General features: G+C 41.0%; 1 long non-coding RNA gene across 1 annotated transcript in view; it reads left to right on the forward strand.

Moving 5' to 3' along the window:
• LOC138917702 (uncharacterized) overlaps positions 1-23197 on the forward strand; it is a 65238-nt gene that overhangs the window by 31794 nt on the left and 10247 nt on the right. The window contains exon 2 of the long non-coding RNA XR_011426102.1: positions 16498-16617. This is a non-coding gene — a long non-coding RNA (uncharacterized lncRNA). The remainder of the gene's footprint in view (positions 1-16497; positions 16618-23197) is intronic.

The raw sequence follows: 23197 nt of genomic DNA on the forward strand, positions 1-23197 counted from the left end.
CCCAGTTAAATTTGTTCATGGGACAGACTTATACTGAAAAATCATTTATCTGAAATTCAAATTTAATGAGATGCTCGGTATTTTTATTTGGTAAAGCTGACAACCCTAGCTGCTCCTAGTCTTCTTGCTATTTGGAAACATTAAAATCCTATTTGGTTAAGCTACTACTATAGTCAAGTTTTTATTGCATGCAGCTGGAGTCAATGCCTACCTGATACACTTTTAAAAAATAGTTGTTTTAAATTAATTGAGGCTTTTCAGTAAAGCCCTGACTTTTAGATTAACTATTTGGAATTATGAGCTACATACAGCAGGTCCTGGGGTGCAGCAATTGTTAAATTAATTAAACAAGGAGGTCATTAGACTGAAGCGGCTCTAATGCCTTGGTGGCATTCTGTAAGCAAATCAAAACCTAGGCCTGTAAATGCCTCAAAGTTAAGAAATCAAAACCTAAGGACAACCAGTTGCAAACAGCCAACTAGGCTTTCCCAAATAAGGCAACTGCTTAAGCTATAGCCAATCAAATAATTTTCTTGCTTTGTTTCTGCTTCTTCTCTATAAAATCTCTCCCCAGCTCCTTTGGTTGGAGTACTTTCCAGTTTAGCCCTCCACAATTTAAATGGAGTTTTGCTCAAATAAACTCCTAAAAATTTTGATATGCTTCAGTTTATCGTTTAACAGTTCAAATGACTGGGCATTTGTTCTGCCAGCAGTTGCTCTTGAAACTTGATAGGTTAGCAAACAGAATTCCAATTTGTTTGTCCATATGATTCATCAAATAGAGGACAAAGATTAAAGACAATAATCCCAACATCAAAAAACCACATACACGAAATAGAAGTAAGTTGGTAAATTCAAAGGGAACTATTATTCATGGAATAACTGATATATTTCTAGATTTACTTATACTCTTTTACTGCACTTACAATACCAACTGATTCAAGTTATTGAAGGCAAACTGACTAATTCAATTGAATTACTGACTACTATGCTTAACACTGCATAAGAAAATTTGGAGCATAAAGAAGTGGAAAATAGTGGAAAAAGTGGAAAAGACTTACAATCTTTTGGAAGTGGTAAGTTATATGAGTCAAATACTTAAGGAAACAAATACTTAATGAAACATAGAAGAATAATATATAAAGATAAATTACAGTTAAAATGGAATGTAAAAAAATTACCAAAATACATGATACATATAATGCACTGTTAGGACAGAAGTTATCCAGGAAGATTTCACGGAGGAGGTGGGATTTGTGATGGGCCTTAAATTAGCCTCATTCATGTCGGTGATACCTAGGTAGCATCTCTGATTTAGGGCCAAGAATCTGCTATGTTAATTCCAGGGAACACCCACCACTCATATGTAATGCTATGGGGATGTGTCACCTCCATGTGAATGTTATCGTCTGGAGCTGTGCCAGGAGGCAGCACTGTCAATCATTCTAAAGCATACCAGGGCTTGCAGGTCCAGGGTCTGATCTGTCTAAAAGGAGTTTGTGGAAGTGTTATAAACATAAAGCAGCAATAAATCATTACTTCTGTGAGTATTCCAACGGCACACTCTGTTTCCTTCTTCTCCATTTCTAAATAGTTCCCAACGTTTCACGTACCAGCCTCTAGTTTAAGTTCTCTCTTGCAGCTATTTATATCGTACTGCTTGTGTAAATAAGACTCCTCATTCATAAAATGAGGATGATAATACCTTGTCCTACTTACCTAAAAATAGTTTCATATCTGCAAAATGGGGCTAATACCTACCCTATTGATTTTATAGGGTTGTTCTGAGCATCAGACATGATACTATGTAAAAGCAAGTTGAAACTCAAAGTGTTAGACAAATCAGGGGCGTGGCTCTAGTTCTGCCTAGCGCTGACTAGCATTGGAAGCAAAGCCTTTGTGAGAAAAGCACCAGGCTGTTTGCTACAAGTTTGACCATGAATGGGTATGATATTTACTAGCCCAGTGGATCTACCAAAATGTTTGTGCTACCTTTTTTATTTACCATTTTCATGACTAGCTATTTTTAAAGAGTTGGCAAAAGCCTATGCAACTGGTGTACTACTTATAAGCCCGCCCATAAATGGCTTAGTGTTTAAAGCAAGAAGGTGAATTCTGTTTCTCCTCTCTTACTCTGTTCAGTTTCCCTTTTCTTTCCACAAAGGGTGACATTGTTCAGAGCAGAATTGTAGATAGAGTACTTTTCTTGTAGATACTTTCTTTTCACTTCTTAGGTTGACTCCAAGTTTGAATGCATTTAGTATGATCATTGGAATTTTCTTCTCAGAAGTGAAAGGGGTATTGTAACACTGCTCTGGGGGATGAAACACAGTCTACTGCAGGAACCAGAAACCTGGGTTCTTGTCGCAGCTTTTGTGTGACTTTAGGTCAATCATCTCTCTCTCTCTGGGGCTTCAGTCTCCCCATCTATGAAATTCTCTCTAATCTCTAATCTACATTTCTCTCTCCCATTTAAAGTGTACAATTCAATGGCTTTTAGTATATTCACGGCTATGTCCAACCATCACTACAGTCATTTTAGAACATTTTCATCATCTCAAGAACAAACTCCTTATCTTTTAGCTATCACTCCCCTACCACCACATATTTCTCACACCCATCCCCCACCTCCACCTCAAGTAACCACTAATCAACATTCTGTCTCTATAGATTTCCCTATTCTGGACTTTCATATGAGTGGAATCATAGAATATGTGGTTTTTTGTGATTGGCTTCTTTCAGTTAGCATAATGTTTTCAAGGTTGATCCACGTTGTTGGATGTATCACTACTTCATTCCTTTTTTATGGTCAAATAATATTCCATTGTAGCGATATACCACATTTCTTTCTCCATTTGTCTACTGATGGACATTGGGTTGTTTTCACCTTTTGGCTGATATAATTAATACTGCCATGAACATTCATATACAAGTTTCTGTGTAGATATATGTTTTCACTTCTCTTGGGTGGAATTGCTGGATCATACGTTAACTCTGTTTAACTGTTTGAGGAACTGCCAAACTGTTTTTCAAAGTAGCTGGACCATTTTACATTCCCGCCAGCACTGTATGAGGGTTCTGATTTCTCCTCCTCACCAATACTTGTTATCTGGCTTTTTGATTTCTAGCCATCCTAGTGGATGTAAAGTGGTATCTCAATGTGGTTTTGATTTGCATATCCCTGATGACTAATGATGTTAACATTTTCATATTCATATTGGCCATTTGTATATCTTCTTTGGAGAAATATCTATTCAGATCCTTTCCCTTTAATATAATTATTTTTTAGATAACAAGTAACAAGAGAGAGAAAGCTATCCCATTACTAGATCTTCTAATGCTTGAAAACAAAAATATAAATAATGAATCTAACTTTAAAGTCTCTAAACTTTTGACTCTAAGTTTATTTTTAAGCACATTTATTAGAAAAGCTAAATTAGTACTACATCCTTTTGTTTTCTCATTCTGTGATTTTTATAGTAGTTACCCTATTAAAAGGGCATATATCATAAGCAGTGATCGACTCCAGCATTCCATTTCAGATATCCAAGGTTCTTTGTGAGGAAATGTGGCTATTTTCTGTGATAGTGTTTCTCCAAGTTTGGTCCGCTTCTCTCTGGGGGTCACTCAAACTCTTTCAGGAGGTCCATGAGGTCAAAACTATTTTCCTGATAATACTAAGGCATTATTTGCCTTTTTCATTGTTGACATTTGCACTGATGGCACAGAAGCTGTGGTGGGTAAAACTGCTGGCACCTCAGCATAAGTGAAAGCAGTTGCACCAACCTGTAATAATAGCCATTATATTGTTCACTGCCAGTACCAGCAGTGAGTAAAGAAATAAATAGAAAAATTAAATTTAAGATACCAATTTCACTTAAGAATGTCCTTGGTGAAACAACAAAAATTCTTCATTTTGTTCAGTCTTGACCCTTGAGTCCACGTCTTTCGCGATCTGTGTGATGGAATGGGAAGTATATATACAATGCCACCGTGCTGCATACTAAAATAGGGGCGATGTCGGGGAACAGCACTCGGTCTTTGAGTTACAGGCCGAGCTAACTGCTTTTTTCATGGAACCCCATTTTGACTTAAAAGAATGACTGGTAGACAAATTACAGTGATTCAGACTTGGGTATCTGGGACACATTTTCTCAAAAATGAACAAAGTGGGCCTGTCACTTCAAGGAAAACCATTGACAGTATTTGTTACCAGTGATAAAATTTGAGCTTTCATGTGAAAATTGGAATTTTAGGAGCCTTGTATCTGCCACTGTGCACTTGACAGCTTCCCAGTATTTAAAGACCTTTCCAACAAGATGGGTGGTGATATTAATGAATGTGAATATTTTTGGTTTTGTCTAATGATACATGTCAGCGTCTGGAAGCTCTGCATATCTCAGTGAACAATGCATGATGTTATAAAATCACGCATGGGCAAAAAACCCATTCAAAGCACAAGATAGATAAATTGATTTTAATGTAACAGAGTATGAAAAAGTCAGCTCTCAGACTGCAACTAACTTTTAAGAAACTACAACTTGTCAGGACTGGCCCCATGGCCTAGTGGTTAAGTTCAGCATGCTCCACTTCAGCTGCCCAGGTTCAGATCCTGGGTGCGGACCTACACACCGCTCATGAAAGACATGCTGTGGCAGCGGCCCACATCCAACACAGAGGAAGACCGGCACAGATGTTAGCTCAGGGAGAATCTTTCTTGGTAAAAAAAAGAAAAAAAGAAACTACAACTTGTCAAATTTTAGTGTAATACCAAAGAAGAATATCCATAATCATCTGAAAAGACTATTAAAATTCTCCTATTTTTCCAACTATCTCTGTGAGGGCAGATTTTCTCCATGTTTTTCAACCCAAACAACATATTGCAACAGATTAAATGCAGAAGCAAATATGAGAATCTGTTTCTATTAAGCATTATGGAGATTAGCCAAAAAAAAACCAAACCAATACCACTATTCTCACCAAATTTTTTTTTGTCTTAGAAATAATTATTTTCATAAACAAACATAATAAACATTGGGTTTATTATTACTTTAAGTGAATGAATAAATATTTTTAAATTCTCAGTTTTAATTTCTAAGTATCTCCTTAGTAACTCAGTATACAACTAAACCACCATAGTTCTTAACCTTTTTTCTTCACTAACACGCCTAAGGAAAATACCATAAACCCCTCTGTAACGGTGACTTGGTCCTATTAGACAAGGGACAGTGTCATCTTCTCTACTGTATTCCCAGCTTACAACACAGAGCCTAGTACATAGTAGTTACTCAACAAAATCTTTGCTGACTTGAACTGATTAGAATTACGGCATTGATCCTCAGCTCACACTGTGTTTACTCATATTTTGCTTTACTTCATTTCCAGAGCAAGGGTTTTATTTTGTTTCAAATCAAAACAATCACTCTTCAGAGGCATCAAAGAAGAAACTTGACTCAACCACTGCATGTCACACATAAGGGGAAAAAGCAAATCACAAAACCCAACCATGAAATTCATTCACTAAAAATTTTTTTTGCTTAAAATTGGCAATGGCTCTAAGTGCTGATCCAGAAAGACTAGAGTCATGCTGCCTAAGTTCAAATTCTGGCTCCACTATTTACCATCTGTGGAAACTTGGGCAAGTCTTTAACCCATCTGTGCCTCAGTCTCCTCATCTGTAAGATGGAATATTAATAGTACCCATTTTGTAGGGCTATTTTGAGAATATAATGAGTAATATATATAACTCATGTAGAGTTTTATATATTAGAACAGTGCTTGGCACTTAAGTTATCAATAAATTTTCCCTATATTCCATAAAATGGGGGAAATTAATAAAATATATACGTTGACATGATATATAATTATTCACAGTGAATAAAAGTACTTTTGGATCTTTTAAAACCATTGCACACCTAGAAGATAACATTGGTTTAGTACACTGGATGAACAGAGGGGGCTGCTCATGACCTAAGTTGAACAGACTCCCACCCCCCAGGACCTACTCAGCTATCTCAAGGATGAAGGGAACAATATTCTGGTATCTTATAACTCATTCACAGGCTGTAACACTCTGCACATCACACACACACATCCTCATATGTAAACATAGATTTGTATGTTCAAAACAAACACATCTTCATTTCTGTTCCCAGGAAAACTGTATTGGTCAGGATAAGCAATGCCATGCTGTGCTAACAAAACAAATCTCAAAATCTCAGTGACTGTTAGAGGCTGAATTGTGTCCCCTCAAAATTCATATACTGAAGTCCCAACCCCCAGTACCTCGGGAGGTACCATTTTGGAGACAGTCTTTAAAGAGATGTTTAAGTTAAAAGAGAGCATTAGGATGGGGCCCTGATCCAACATGACTGATGTTTTTACAAGAAGAGGCAGGGCCCCCAGGGATGTGCCCACACAGAGAAAAGGTCATATGAGAACACAGCAAGTAGGTGGCCATCTGCAAGCCAAGAAGAGAGGCCTCAGAGAAAACCAAACCTGCTGGATACTTTAGCTTAGACTTCTAGCTTCTAGAACTGTGAAAAAATAAATGTCTATAGTTTAAGCCACTCAGTGTGTGATATTTCATTATGGCAGCCCTAGCAAACTAGTACAATGACTTAACACAAAAATAAACACAAAAGTTTATTTTTTGCTCACTCACGTCCAAAGAAGGTTGGTGAAAGTCTCCTTCATTTGGTGATTCAGGAATCTAGAGTCCATCTCTTGTGACATCACTATTTCAATATGTGGCTCCATCTCCACTGCTTCCAACATCAGACCAGAAGGGGCACGTACACGGCACTTCTGTTCAGTCTCCTGGGAAGGACTAGTTACATAGCTCTAGCCTGACAACAAAGGAAGCTGAGAAATATAGCGAGGCCTATGGAATACCGGGTGAACACTATTTTCTCTGCCACAAAACTAATTTATTTTGGGATCTGGTGAAAACAAATAAGTGTAGTTCCCCAGTGATCCGATTGTCTCTTAATAAGAGTAGTAACAGATCTATTTATCTTTTTGTGGAAAGCAGGGCTTTATTAGTATTTAAAAACAAATGGGAATTCTTTCCATTGTTTAAAAAATACACTCGGATTTCTTTCTTTGTGTTACTTTTAGCCCTCTTGAGATTTCTTAAAAGGTTTTGCTTTCATCATTAAGCATGTATTATTTTACACTTCTGTTAAAATATAATTTCCAATGAAAATAAACTCTTAACTGGCCTAGGAGGAACACTAGGGAAAACTGAAAAACTCGCTTCTTGAATTTGTATTTATTTCAGAACACTTTTTGTATCAAATTTCAACTCTTCAGACTATCCCTCAAGACCTTCCCTGAATAGTCATTTCGCCCTTTCCACACACACAGACACACACACACACACACGCTTCTTCAGCCCATTGTCTTCTTCTCTGAAAATGGGGTTTATTTTTTTTTCCTTTGTTTTTGTGTATGAGGAAGATTGGCCCTGAGCTAACATCTGTTGTCAGTCTTCCTCTTTTTGCTTGGGGAAGATTGTCTCTGAGCTAACATCTGTGGCAATCTTCCTCTATTTTACATGAGATGCTGCCACAGCATGGCTTGACCAGCAGTGCTAGGTCTGCACCTGGGATCCGAACCTACGAACGCCAGGCCACTGAAACAGCACACGTGAGCCCAACCACTATGCCGCCAGGCCGGCCCTGAAAACAGGGATTTTTTGCTCCCATCAAAACTATTTTCAATTCAAAATAAATTAATAACCATTTATTGCGACACTATGCCATTTGTTTGTAACCATTTGATAAATTGTTAGCAATAATAATGTTCCAAATTTTTCTAAAACAGTTCTGATTTAAATGCTGTATTGTTCCTATTGTCAGATCACAGATAGTCATCTTAGCTTTTATCCATGTCTCTCCTGACTGGGAGAGCCTCCCCTTTTGGATATTCAAGGGTATCTTATCTACTAAAGAAAAATTGACAACAAACTAAATTTCTAGTAGTAAGGGCATACATAGTGAAGCAAGCTAGAGAATACTGAGATTATGTGGGTAATGAAAATGCCAGCGAGGAGACTCTAACAAATTATAGAAATAGAAATAATAACAATATTACGTAGGGTTGATTGACCGCTTACTATATGCATGGTGCTACGTGATTTTATAGCCGTTACCTTATTAAATTCAGGCCATAATCCTATGAAACAGGTAAAGTTATCATGCCCAGTTTACAGACGAAGAAACTGGGACTCAGAGAAATAACTTGCCCAAGTTCAAACAGCCAGAAAATGATGCTGAACCCAGGAGTGACTAACTCTTAACCCCAATGCTATTCTCGCCTACAGAGACAAAAAATAATGTAAAGTTTTGAAGTTAGATGATAAAAAACACTAGATGTGTGTAGTAGTTGCTATCAATTGAGCTCAAATGTATATCCACCAAAAAAAAGATTGAAAATACAATTTTTTTAAGTAAAAAGTTAAGGAAATGCAGAAAAATATGAAACAGGAAAAAAACCTACCCATTATTCTATCATCCTAAACCAACAAATTAATAATTTGGCATATTTGCTCCCTATATATCTTCTGTGTGTATGCATACACAATTTTATCCCCTGCATTGTTTTCCGTTATCATTATAACATAAGCCTTTCTCCATTAGAAACTTAAAGATAGCTTGAAGTTTTGTAAATTAGTGTTAGTTTGTATTAGTTAGGATTAACTTCAGCAGTGAAGGAAGGAAGGCCCTTCTACTAACAGTGAATTAAAGTTTATCTGTGTCTCAAATAAACATAAGCAGTTTAGGGCTGGTCGGATGGCATCATGAGGCCATCAGGGACTAGGCTCCTTGAATTTTGCTGCTTCTCCATCCTCAATATGCAGCTTCTACACTATGGCCCAAGATCACTTCTCCAGCTCCAACTATCAAGGTCCGTGTCCATCAGCAGAAAGGAAAAAATGGAAGGAGATAAGCAGGCTCCCTCTCTTTCAGGACGCTTCCTGGAATTTTCTCCTGCTGTATTTGTTCATATTCCATCAGCCTGAGCAGAACTCAGGCACGTGGTCACATCTAATGGTGAGGGAGGCTGGGAAATGTAATCTTTTCTCCAAGTGGCCACGTAGTTGACATAAATTGGGGGTTATGCCACTGTAGAATAAGGGAAGAATGGATTCTGGAGGACAACTAGCAATCTCCTTGTAGCTGAGTTCTTTTTTTTTTTAAGTTATGCTTTTTTTTTTTTTAAGTTTTATTTTTCCTTTTTCTCCCAAAGCCCCCTGGTACATAGTTGTATTTTTAGTTATAGGTCCTTCTAGTTGTGGCTCGTGGGATGCTGCCTCAGCATGGCTTGATGAATGGTGCCATGTCTGCACCCAGGATTTGAACTGGCAAAACCCTGGGCCGCTGAAGCAGAGTGCACTAACTTAACCACTTGGCCATGGGGCCAGCCCCAGGTATGCTTTTTATGGTGAGGAAGATTGGCCCTGAGCTAACATCTATTGCCAATCTTCCTTTTTTTTTTTCTTCCTCAAAGCCCCAGTACATAGTTGTAAGTCATTCTATATGGGATGCTGTTCCAGCATGGCTTGATGAGTGGTGTGTAGGTCTGCTCCCAGGATCCAAACTGGCGAACACTGGGCTCCGAAGTGGAGCACGCGAACTTAACCACTCAACCACGTGGCCGGCCTCTCTTTTTTTTCTATAAAAGTTAATAAAGTTGATTTATTAGTTTATTTATAATCTTGAATACACTGTAAGCTCTTTGAAACCACCATCTCTTGAATTAGAAGGTATATTCTCTTTATATATATATTTTGCATTCTTCTTCCATCCCCGATATTTAATAAAATACTTGGCATACAACAGAAACTCAGAACAATCTAAGTTCCTTTCTTACTACAAAAGAGAAAGAATAAGCATTTTTTCACTACCTGCTATGCCTTACACACTTTACTTCATTACATCCCATTTTCCCTCTGTGAGTACATATATTATTCCCTCTGTGCATGTGTAGAAAGTCTTTCCTGACTCATGTAACGAGGAAGTGGACTCAGAGAAGTTAAACAACCTACTTGAAGTCACACAGCTAGTATTTGGCAGAACTGAGATTTGAACCCGGACTGTTCAACTCCCAGATCCATCTATCTTTCCTATAGCACAGTGCATCAGATCTCAGAACATCATCAGGAAGAAATAAAAGATTCTGAGAAGCAGGCATTTTCATCTATAAGACTGCAACCTGCCAGTGATAGCTATCGGAATCATTGATGCTGAGCGTCACAACCAATGACTGTCTGCTAAAGAAAAGCAAAATTCCCTGAGTTTAAGAATCCCTTTCAATGTTTTCGTCTTGAGTCAGATTATGTTTTCTTAATAAGATCTGAAAATTGTGCATTTTTAAATTTATTCACACATTTACAAATTCCTATTAGGGACCACTACCTTCCTGGCACTCTGCTGGGCTCTGGAGACAGAGATGAAAGAAAGAAAGAGTCCCTATTTGTAACCAGCTCACCTGGCGGTGCAACAAAGTAAATAGCAGCAACAATAACAAAATGCAATTCTGTGCATTAAGGGCAATGCAGAGGCTAGCTCTTCAGCGGCCTAGGGGAGTCAGGGAAGGCTTGCTATGGATGACTCTTCAGGAGGACTGAGAACTATTCGAGAAGCACCGCCCAAACTCAGCCAGGCAGAGAAAGGTGTGGGGGTGTGGGTGTGGGTGTGTGTGCAGGACACACAGCACAAAGAAAGGCATGAAGAAGAGAGAATATGGGGCATTGAAGAAATCATTTGGAAAGGCTCCTGGCAGTTATCAAACTTCCACACTGCCTGAGAATCACCCCAGAGCTTAGCAATGCAGATTTCCAGTTCCATAGCCCCATAGTTTCTGATTCTACAGACCTCAACAGGACCCAGGATTCTGGAGTTTTAATAAGTGGTGATTTTCTTGGGGATGGTCCAAGGACTACACTTTGAGAAACACTGAAGAAGTAAAGGAAGAGGGTGAAGGCAGGAGATAAGGCTGGAGAAGGAGGCAAAGGCACGATCAGCCTGGCTCAGGAGTTTGAAGTGTACCCTGATGGCAATGGGACAGAGAATTTTAAGCAAAACAGTGAATGACATGACTAGATTGATGTTTTAGAAAAGTTATTCCAGGCCTAGTTTGCAGGAGAGAAAAGCTGGGAGACTGGGGACCTTATCAAAGGCAGTGAGGAAAAAGATGGAGAAATGAGTATAGTTCTGAAAGATATTTTGGAGATAGAATAGCCTGGATTTGGACTTGAATGTGGTGTGTGTAGGGGAGTGGCTGAACAGGAGGAGTTAAGGATACTTTCTGAATTACTGCAAAACTGGAAAAGGGACAGATAGTTAGTCTAAAAATAAAAGGACAATTGCAGCATCAGTGAGACCAAGGAAATCTGGTAAAAATATTGCTAGTAAATTTTAGAGGCCAGCCTAATGGCATAGTGGTTAAGTTCACATGCTCTACTTTGGTGGCCTTGGGTTCGTGGGTTTGGATGCTAGGTGTGGACCTAAAAACCGCTCTGGCGGTGCCATGTTGTGGCAGCATCCCATATACGGAATAGAGGAAGATTGGTATAGATGTTAGCTCAGTGACAATCTTCCTCAAGCAAAAAGAGGAAGATTGGTAACAGATGTTAGCTCAGGACAAATCTTCCTCACCGAAAAATAATATATATATTGGGGCTGGCCCCGTGGCCGAGTGGTTAAGTTCACGCGCTCCGCTGCAGGCGGCCCAGTGTTTTGTCAGTTCGAATCCTGGGCGCGGACATGGCACTGCTCGTCAGACCACGCTGAGGCAGTGTCCCACATGCCACAACTAGAGGAACCCACAACGAAGAATACACAACTATGTACCGGGGGGCTTTGGGGAGAAAAATAAAATCTTTAAAAAAAAATATATATATATATATATATATATATATTGCTAGGAAATTTTAAAATCTTTTTCATCTGGAGATAAGAAAAAGAAAATTGCATTTGATTTAGCTTCTGAAACTTAAATAAAATCATCATTAGGTCCTAAGACAGTTTCCTAAAACCAGGCTTTCTAACCTTGGGTTAAACATTGGTCCCAAGCAAAACTCTTCTATTTCAGGGATTGTCTGATCACTGCTTCCAACACTGCAGGGCACAGCAACAGGGGATAATTCGTCCTTTGCTACCCATGGAGGAAGGAAGAAGGATTCTCAGTCCTGGAGCAGGCCCTCAACACCTTCTTCCAGAACTATGTGAGCACATGGCTAACACATTACAGAATCAGTTTCCAGGAGTATAAAATGTGCCGGGCACTTTTAAAATTTAAGTTATTTGCAATAATGGGTCCTGCAGAAAGGTAAAAGGAATAAAACCGACATGTATTAGAAATACTTGCACTTTAAGAAGTTTCTCAGAAATAAGGGATATTGCATCTGGAGGCTGGTAGGACTGTTTTCACAACATTACCTAAGAAAAGAACATCATTAATTTGTAAGCCAGGCCTTAATGCCCTGCCATGGCCACAGCCTCAGCAGCAAACAGGAATAGGATGAAGCCACGGTTATGGAGTAATAACCAGCACTAAGAATAAAACAGACTCATAACTGGAAGGGTCTCAATTATGCCTTTATGAGTCAGACCAGTCATTCTGGTTTGCCTGTTATGTAGTGATAGCTCCCCAGTCAGGCTGGCACTCACAGGAGATCTGTAACCTTGATCTTAGAAATTGAATGTTGTCCCAGGTTCTTATTTATTGAGAGAAAACAATAGCCACTTGCTCTTTCTCAAGAACGTGTCGATTTGCTTTTGTGGATAGAAAATTCTTGAAAATCAGGCTTACCCGTCACCTCCTCCTACATTCTATACTCTTAGAAGTAGAAACTGTAAAGACTATAGAGTCTTGTCAAGAAGGAGCCTACTATCTAGGGGTTTAAGAAAGGTCAAGTCCACAAAGCGCCAGGCAATACATGATATCTAATCCAGAACGATAAAAACGAAGTCCTGTAGCACTAGAGGGGTAAAAGGATCACTCTGGGGTGATCAGGAAAGTTTTCATAGAAGATTAGAACCGAGCCTTAAAGTATACAGCCTCTGCTTAAATTAAATTCAGGTATCCGTTTATATTAGCTTTCTATTGCTATGTAACAGAGCACCATGAACTTAGCAGCTGAAAACAACATTCATTTATTAGCTCCTGGTTCTGTAGGCTTGAAGTCTGGGCAGCTCAACTGGGATCTCTGCTGAGAGTCTCACCAGGCCAAACTCAAAGTGTTGGCCAGACTGAGCTCTTTTCTGGAGGCTCTTGGAAAGAATCTGCTTCCAGCTTCATTCAGGTTGTTGGTAGATCTAGCGTGTTGCAGCTGAGGTCTCCATTTCCTGCTGATTGTCATCTGGGGGGCACTCTCTGCTCCTAGAGGCCACCCACATTCCTTCCCGCATGGTCTATTCCATCTTCAAAGTCAGCAATGGCACGTTGAGTCCTTCTTGCCCTTCCAGGCTCTCTTCTGCTACTGGCCAGCTCTGCTTTTAAAGAACTCTCCGTATCCTCAGGTCAACTACCTTGGGACTGCAATTATATGTGCAAAATCTCTTCACAGCATTACCTAAACTAGTGATGACTAAATAACCAGGGGACAGGAATCTTGGGGCCTATCTTTAGAATTCTTCCTACCATACGGTTATTCTGTGAATGTAAGATGTTTATCAATCAGTTTATCAATTCAATAATCTATTGGCTACTTATTATGTGCATTATACCAGTCATGGTCATGCTAAGTGGCATCTTAATTTTAGTCTGAAAGATTTTTCAGCTGCTTCAAAACTTGAAGTCTACTCTAGGCCTCAAAAAAGAGTCAAGTATTTTCAACAAACAATTAAATATAACATATTAAATGGTATTTCAAAATGTTTCAATGAAGACATGTGCCAGCATAACTTAGGAGGCTTTTTAAGCTACACACGCCAGTTTCTGCCTCATTCCCACCTATGGACCAGAAGGTTAAATTTCCATTTCTCTCACCCTCACCCCATTCGTTCATGGAGAATCACCACTGTAATGAGTCAGTGTCATCCATTTCTTCTTCCATGATGGTCTCCCCTCTGTCCCTCACACACGCCTCGTTTTCTTTTTACTTCAGGAACTTTCATACATGTAATACCCTCCTCCCATCCATTATGACTATTGACATTTCACTCACACTTCAAGACTTTGCTCAAGTCCTGCTTTCTCTATGCCTTCTGACCATACCTTCACTTTCTTCTGTGCAATCCATTTGGCAATCAATAGTATCATCGTGCTATAACACTTCTATTTCAATCTTAATTGTATACATACATACACGCATACATATTTTTTTAACTTTTAAATGACTGTGTCTTTTAGAATATTATCCCTAAAGTATTGAAAAATATTTGTTGATGTAAGTTGCTCTGATTGGAAAATTCTGACAATTTCCCATGATTTACTGCTATTAATATTATCTATCTAGTTGTATGATTCTTTTGTTTTTTTTAATTAATGAGAGTTTTTAATAAACAAGCAATATACCATCACCTGGTTGTGGCCTCATGTTTTCCATTGATGAGTAGGCTTCTATCTGAAAGTTTTGAGAAGGGTCCACGTGGTCAGGTACCGATATCATCAAGCAAATAGCCATAAAATGCTCTGGAGTTGAGACACATTCTCATTAGTAACTTTGTAACTCAGATCTTCTGCGACTATCCATTTTCTTTCTCTTAGTTTATGTGATGAAGACTGTAGCTGTCCCCGCAAATCTTCCTTGTCTATTTCAATAGGGTGGTGGCTGGAAGCAGCTGCTCAGCCTGGAACTACATTTCCTACCAGTCCCTAAGCTATATGTAGCCAAGTGACTAATTTTTGCCAATAAAATATGAAGGGAAATGATATGTGCCAGTCCTGGGTGTAGCTCTTTAAGAAAGTATTCATACTTCCTTTCCCTTTCCTCTAATTGGACACAGAGAGACATCAAGGCCCTAGGGAAGCAGAATCTCAGATGCAGGAGCCTGGGCCCATGATTCTCCAGGTGGAAGAGAGATGCTGCTGACTTGGAATGCTCACCCTGTTTCATGAGTGATAAACTTCTACTGGATTTCAGCCATTGTATTTTAGGGCCCACTTGGTTCAGTAATTTAGCTTCCCATAACTAGTACAGTTCATTTTCATATTTCTTGTCAAGTATCCGATGGATATGTATTGTGGCTTCCGTAGCAAACCCTTGTTTAGAAATCATCCAAAGGAGGTGCGATCTAAGTGATCACTGAGGAAAAACCCACCCAGCTCTGATTCTGAGGAATAGCTGTTTTCATCTCTGTGAGGAAAAATAATCTTAAGAAACTATTTCTAGTAACTGAAAGCAAAACTTCTAGTTAGCAATAGCCCTGAGGCAATGTGGTTTGGTCTTTGATCGATTTGTGGTTTATGGTCAAGGGGACTTGCTGGATGGCCTATCTTTGCCTCATCGGAAAAAGCAGAAAGAAACTAAATTCTATTCTACCGAAGGCCAGAACAATGTCCTCCGACATCAGTCTTCTCTAATTTGAATTCTTCTCAGCTGTCACATCTTCCAGGAAGGGTTTGCCACCACCACCCTCTCCCCACCAATGGCAGGATAAGATGTATCTTCTCAAAGCAACCCGAGGACTCCATAAATAAGACCTCTGCCTCCTCACCCCCACACCCAACCTACTCCAGTTAGTCAGCCTCTTGAGTGTAGGGACACTGTCTTACTCATCTTTGTGGTCCCTCTGCCTGGCATACAGGAGATGTTTCATAAATGGTGGTTGAATGAACAAATGAACTTAAGGGCCTCATGGGACGGCATTTCTCTGCTTACTCCCCCATAGGAGGCAACTTCATAATAATCACTGATATCATTTCCAAGACCCTCTCCAAGTCTTTTAAAATTATTTTTGTTACTACGCTCATTACTTTCTACTGGTTAAGTTTTCCACTGCCTTTGCTTAGATCAGGCAGACCTGTGTGCCTTCTCAAGATATTTCTTTGAAAAAGTCTCTCTTGATTATTAATTTTTTAATATTCTCAATTCTTTACTACATTGGACACATTGTGTCAAGAGACAGGACTGAGGAGTAAAGAAAGACCTGGACCAGACGTCAGGAAACCTTGAGTCTCTTTATCTCTTAAGGCTTTAGGAAAATGCCTCCCAAAAAGCCACTGTAAAATGATAATGAGTGAATCAGAAAAGAGTAAGCCTTAGAAACATTCTTCAGACAAAATTCTACTTGGAAATAATAATAAATTTTAAAAGAGATAAAAGCAGAGCTTGGTATGGGGCCCCTGAGAAGCAGAGTTTGAAAACCACAAGCCTAGATCATCTCAAAGGTCTCTTTTGCCTGTAAAAGCCTGTGGTTCTATGTAAATTAATTACCCTGCATTTTGTATATGTAAATGATGTGATCTTTGGTACCGTCAAATCTGTCTAATAATGGATGGTACTGTGTATTAGCTGTATCTAATAAAATTATCTTCTGTTGACAGAGCAGTTTACAACGGCACTTATAGAGGCAGTGGGGCACTGTGGTTACCAGCATGGACTTTGGAGTAAGACAGAATTGAATTCAGATCCTGACACCTCCGAGAACTACCAGTGCAACTTGGGCAAGTTACTTAATGTCTCTAAGCCTCCGTTTCCTCACCTGTAAATGGGCATGAGAATGCCTGTGTGACTGGCTGTTGGAAGAATGATGTGGGATATTGTACATAGAGTATTCAGCCCAGGGCCTGGCATGTGCTGCATTCTCTATAAAAATTAGCTGTAATTAATTTCACATTCATTATTTCATTTAATCCTCACAATACAAGCGTTGTTGCTATTCTTATTTACAGAAAAAGTTGAGACTCAAAGAAGTGAAATGACTTGCCAAAACTCACCCAGTGAGGGCAGAACCAGTGCTCTTTCCACCATCCCGCTCAGAGTTTCAGTGGCAGAAGGAACTGAGACAGATAAACTCAGGGAGGGGAAAATGAAAGAGAAGAGTCCAAATTGGAAGCACAGGAGCAAAACCTGAGGACCACATAGAGATGACCCCCCGCAAGGCAGGGCTGGGGACTAACTTATAATAGTAGCGTGTGAGACTGAGACATGGCCTAAGCAGGATGCAAGCCAGGATGTCACAGTGACCTCTCCACCCATGCAACTCCCAGTCCATGGCAGAGGCCAGGCTTCTCCTCCACCCAGCTCGGCTTCTGCTCAGAGCAGGTGCTCACTGAACATTTGCTAAGTGGCCTGGGTAATAAGGCTTCTCTTTTTATTCCCCTCTCTCTCACACTTTGGAAGACTTTCCTTGTCCTTAAAATCATGAGGAATAAAAGACTTTGTCTCTTCCTTCCTCAAAACAAAGGGACGAATCTCCCCCGACAATTCACTTTTGTATGAAGTAATTGATTGATCCTGACAATTACCCCATTAACTGTATTTTAAACAGCAGTTCCAGCCTCCTTTCTTCCCTCCTCCTCCTTCTCCCTACACTGAAGTCACGGTGCCTAATTTAGTCCACCATCATAATTTCTACCCACAGCAAGCTGATATCATCGCAAGCAAGCACGGCCCCAGACTACTCTAAGACAGAGGCAGAGACCCAAGAAGGAAAATTAAGATGCACATTCATTCTTCCCTGCACTCCCTGCCCAGTCACTTGCTTATTGTCCTAACGCGTCATGGAGCCTGCTCTTTTACAAGAATATCTGTGGTTCAGAAGTACGTTGCAGAGACACAGACTGAAATTTCCTTATTTCTAAAGTATATTGCTCTCTCTCTATATATTTAAAGTTCAAGAGGAAATGCAGGTCTTGGTCTTATTCTCTCTAATAGATTCACGTATCTGAGTTGTTTTCATTTTAGAGAAATTACAAAAACAGAAGACCAGAAGGGTTAAATAATCACAGAACGGCTTGTCCTCATTACTTGTGTGAAAGCCCCACTGCATCCTAGGGACAGCGTGTAAAATCAATAGAGACTTGAGCTGTTAATTTCCAGAAAGGAAGAGATGTCGAGTCTCTGCCCATAGGGAACGGAAGTCCCCTTAGTTTCAGGACTTTTTGCAATTAGGCAAGTTCCAGGAAGATCATGAGCCATTTTACAAAATTTCCTGCTTTTTTTGGGGGGGGGGGAGTGGGAAAGGGAATGCTTTGTTGATACAAAAGCTTTAGTTTCGTACAGCACTGTTTTTATTACAAGACGATCAGAGGTCTAGGTGTATATACAGATGTACCAGGGTGAAGGGTGACAAGGGTGGGGTGGGGCTGTGGAGCTGGGGACGAATCAAGGTCAGTGGTAAGTAAACTTCTTGCCTTTTATCACTTTTTTTCCCATCTGCTCTCCTTCCCCGGGCTGTGCTTCTGCACTGAGGATTGAGGGAGATACCACTTTTACTTCCTACTGATCCATGGTCATCTGTTTTTATTCCCTTCCAGGCAGAGGCTGAGAAAGAGGCTGCTGGCATTGCATAGACTCGTGATCAATGACTTTTGATCATGTTTGCATGCCCAAACATTTGCAGGTTCTAGTGAGGACCAAGGTGATAAAATAAAGGGCAGCCTTTACTAGAAGTCACTTCACGATGCCACTTTTTGGTGGGTCTATTCCTTGTGAACTGTAATAGGTGTCATCATCCTGATTACTTTTTATATACACAGACTGTGGAAATCCACAGAGGAGAGAACTAGGCGTTTTTCAAATAAATATCAGCTGATTCTAATTTTTTAATGAGTTCCTCCCTTCCTTTTTTCTCATTCTTGTTTATGACCTCTTCAAACTAAGAGTCTGCTGCAGTTGGCTGGTGATGCATTTCTTATCTAAAAAAATTCCTTACATTCTTAGAATGGCCATGAGCTCTAAGCTGCCATCTCTGAGCTGTTCCCCAGGAGAAGTGAACGGCATCTCCCCACTGGCTTCCCCCTCTGCTGTTGGAGAGATATAAAGGAAGAGAAAGTGTTTCTCTACCCCCTCACCTCCCGAAGGACCTCCCTCCTCGCAACGTGCAGCTGGTCTCTTCTGGGGAGGATTAGAGAGGCAGGCTGGGATTTTTGAGATCAAGAAGGATGGATCCATCAACCTCATTTTTTCTACCCTTGTCTTTCCCTGTTCCTTGCCACTTGGTGCTAAGCTAGTCCTTACCTAGACAGGTAAGAGAGTAGCAGCCACCCCCCACCATCCCTTCCCTTAGTTATGCTCAGCTAGAACAATCTGGGGGCCCAGGGGAAAATGTAGTCCCCACGTGGCCTGCGAGGTGTGGCCTCTCCTCCCCGCTCTGGACTAGGCTGCTTTCGCTCTATACTGGCGATTCTTAGCCTTCCCTGCGTCCGAATTCTCTGAAGAGCTTTTAAAAATGTCTAGTCCTGGGTCTACCTTAGAGCACTTGAAACCAAGTCTCGGGAGGTGGGGACGAGGCAAGTGTGTTTTCAAAGCTCTAGAGTGAGGATGAGAATGTGCTTCCTACTATCCAATGCCCGCTTAAGGCGTTTGGCAAGTCTTCCCCTTTGAGCCAGGCCTCCAGTAAAGGCCCTGTTATAGCCAAATGCTGCACGCAATCTCAAAGAGACCTCCTGCATTCACTTTTGGTCTTTCTTGTCTTGCTGCTTTCCATCAGCCCTGGATGTTGCCTTGTTCCTGCTCAATTAGCTTTTCCTCTCTAGACGGAGTCTGGCCTTAATTCCATCCAGCTCTGCTATCTCTCTGCATAGATGACCGAGGCCATGGCCACCCACACAGGTGTCTCTCACAACTAACCACAGCCCATATAAGCCTATTTGAAGTTTCTCTTCCTGCACTTCCTTCCTCCAACATTTATTGAGCATCTACAATGTGTCAGGTTCAATAACAAGTGCTTTGTATTATTACCACATCTAATCCTCACAACAGCTTATGAGGAAGTGTTATTATTTTAGAGCTAATGAGACACACATCCTGAAAGGATAAAAATCTTGCCCAGGGCGTCTTACCTCAGGTTTGCTTTTCAAACACAGGTCTGGCTGACTTCAAAGCCCAGGGGCTCTTCATTGCTGTGCTACTTCTTAGTGAAAAAAGACCTAGTTTCTGCCTGGAAGTCTTCACAGTCTGGTCAGGAAGACACAGCACAGGAGACAAGCATAAGAGTCGAGGGAGACTCTGGCTGTGGAAGCAGGTGGGAGGGGTACCTACCCAGAGAAGGAGTCCTAGAGAAGATGGTACTTTGAATTGAATCCCAAGAGATGAGTAAAAGTTGTTCAGATGAAGAGAGTGAGAACCCCATGTAACACTTGTGGATTCCAGAGAAATCAAGGCTTTCTCAAGGTTGCAAGCAGTTCAACATGACGGGAGGGTGATGCGGAGGAAGGGGCACGGGGTGAAGACGGACAGGCAGGTGGGGAAGGTCATGAGCTTTTAAGTCACGCTAATGAGTTTTGTACTTTATCTTAGGGGCAAATTGGCACCAGTGAAGGATTTTAAGCAAAAGAGAGATAAAATCAAAGTTGCATTTAGGCGAAAGGCTTTGCAAAGGACATGCATGTCTAGAGGCAGGAGAAAAGTTAAGAGGTTATAGCGCAAATTCCGATGAGAGGTGATGGTGACCAGAACCAAGACAGCAGTAGCAAAATGACAAGAGGGGAGAAAATTAGGAGGCAGATGGTACTGGATTTGATGGAAAACTAAACATGGTGAGTGAGAAGAAGGAGGAGTCAAGAATGAGTTCCTTCCTTGAGATAAAGAACATAGGAAGAGGAACAGGTTGGGGAAAGCTGGTGAGTTTCTTTGGACATATAAGTAGAGGGGTCCAGTGGGCAGGAGGATCTGAAGGTCTGGAATCTAGGAAAGGGGTCTAGACTGGAGACCTAAAATAGGAAGTCATCAAGGTGGTGATTGACTCCAAAGACATAATAAGGTATCCAGAGAGACTGGGCAGGATGAGGAGAGCTACGTCCGCAATGACCACTAGAAGGGACCCCACCTTCCTTTCAGAACTTGAGAACTATTCTGACCCCTGGCCTGCTTATTCAGGGCCCTGATGCCTTGCCTTGTTCTTCTCAGTTTCTTTCCCTGAAATAAAATATACTTTTCTTTGTGTCCTCACCCATTTGCTGATACCCTCCATGAATGTTCAGTTCTTCCAGAACCACAACTCTACTGGATTTAATTCCTGCATTATTGCTGCTGCCTGGAATATCTCTCTGCCATACACCACCAACCAAATAGGGCATGCTGGTACTACCATTTGCCCAGGATTTCTTTCCCCTTTGGGCACTGTATCTTGAATAGACCAAGTACCCTTGTGGGACCAGCCTCTGGAATGAAGCTAGTTCCTTCTAGCCCAAACCTTATACCCTGGTTACCCTTCATCCCTTTTGGCCCAGGGCTGTGGTCTGGTTCAGCATGCCTCACTTCACAGCCCATAGAAGAGGACTGAAGGCCCCATGCAGATGCTGAGGCTGAGGCAGAGGCTGATGAAGCCTGGGGTAGGGGTAGGGGGTTCCCCTGTCTATCCAGCTGGAGGCACAGGAGAAGAGGAAACTCCGCAGAGGCCGACGGAATGGAGAAGTGGAACACCCAAATTTGCTCCCAAGGGAGACTGGCTGTGGAATACCTTAAATTATAAGTCTCAAAAAATGTGTTCGGGATCCCTGTTGCCCTGGCTGGCTTTGGGTGTGGTTCTTTCCGGTGGAAGATGGTTGGTGGAGTTTTTCCAGCCCTATAATTCTACTTGTGATGAGGTAGAATTAAAGCTGGAATGTGAGTTCATAAATTGCCTAGTTGGTGAATAATAGAGTTTAAATCCTCTCAAAAAAAAGTTAAATTTGAAATCATATTAAAATTCATAGCCATCTGCCTACAATGATCTAATTTGAAAATTGAGCATAATTAATTTTTAATCCTAGGTCAGCTTTCTCACTGCCACCTGTCCCTCTCCTCACCCCCTCCCCCATCAGACAGTCAGTGTGTGCTCAGAGAACGCGAGACCATTTTAAATATTAACTGGAGCCACACGTACCTAGGAAGATGAGTCCACACACACGCCTTCTCTTCTTCCGCCTATTATTACTAGTATAGTTGCTCATATATTTCTAAATGTAGTTCTGGTTTAAAATAAATTCTGTAAACTAGGAATGTGGGGTGTGTCTGCCTCCACAAAAATCCTTTTGTTCTCTGTTGAGAAGTGAGCAGAGATACAGAAGTAGAAAGCCAGGGATGTATTTGAAGAAAAGATACTGCGCCAGTGTTTCGGCATCTGTGTGTGTGCCTGTCCTTCTGTTAGAAGTTGAGGTCATTGAGTTTGTGGAGAGGTTTGGATGCTTCAAGGTTTTGTAGCATAGACTGCTTGACTTCCTCCCACAACTGCTTAGTTTTGGATGGGAAGAAATTCCATAAGAAAGGGTACGGGAATAGACACAGGCGTGGCAGGCTAAGGCCAGTTATCACCAGGAAGCTGACATGATCAAGCATCCTCAAGAGCAGGCAGACCAGAGCTGAATCAGCTAAGTCAGGAAGCTGCTCTCAGCGTCTTGAGAGGCCAGCATACTTCGGGAGAGGAGCTTTTCTGATGGAGATCCTCTGCTGAATAAGGCCTTTTCTCTAGATGAATTGAACCATGCATATTTTTAATGAGGTTTGCTCTCCTCAACGTTGGATTTCCCATCTTCTATGACAGACCCACTCACCCTCGGGGACAAGGATACCAGGGTTCCATGTACTGGCAACAGCATAGATCCTTGTAGAGAGGACTAGGAACAGGGCAATGACTCCTGGGGTTATGATAGACCACGTTCAGTGAAAGCAGAAGTCAAAAGAGGGTTGCTACTTGTTCGACACCATTCTAAACAAACCCCTGGAGTGCGCACAGTCCAGAATTATTCCAGTTAGGCAACCTAAAGGTCCTGTCCAAAGGGCAGCTAACCACAGTGTAAAGCCAAAAAGGAGAAAACAGAGGTCCTGGAGGCAGCCATCTGTGAATGCTACCCACCAATAGTCTCTAGAAGCTACTGAATTTGTGTTCACCTGTGCTAAAACCAGTATTGCTCCTGGGAGCTTCTGAAGAAACCAGTGTCAGCTGTTTGATAACTGATCTAAGATGCGTGACTGGGGAACTGTAACACTGAGGGTTCAAGTATTTACTTTCACATGGCTCCTAGCAAGAAGTCACAGAAGATTAGCTGGACTAGCTTCTCAAATGCAGATAAAAACCTCTGAAGAATGACCTATTTTGGG

Source organism: Equus caballus, chromosome 15 (genome assembly GCF_041296265.1).
Source record: "Equus caballus isolate H_3958 breed thoroughbred chromosome 15, TB-T2T, whole genome shotgun sequence".
NCBI lineage: Eukaryota > Metazoa > Chordata > Mammalia > Perissodactyla > Equidae > Equus > Equus caballus.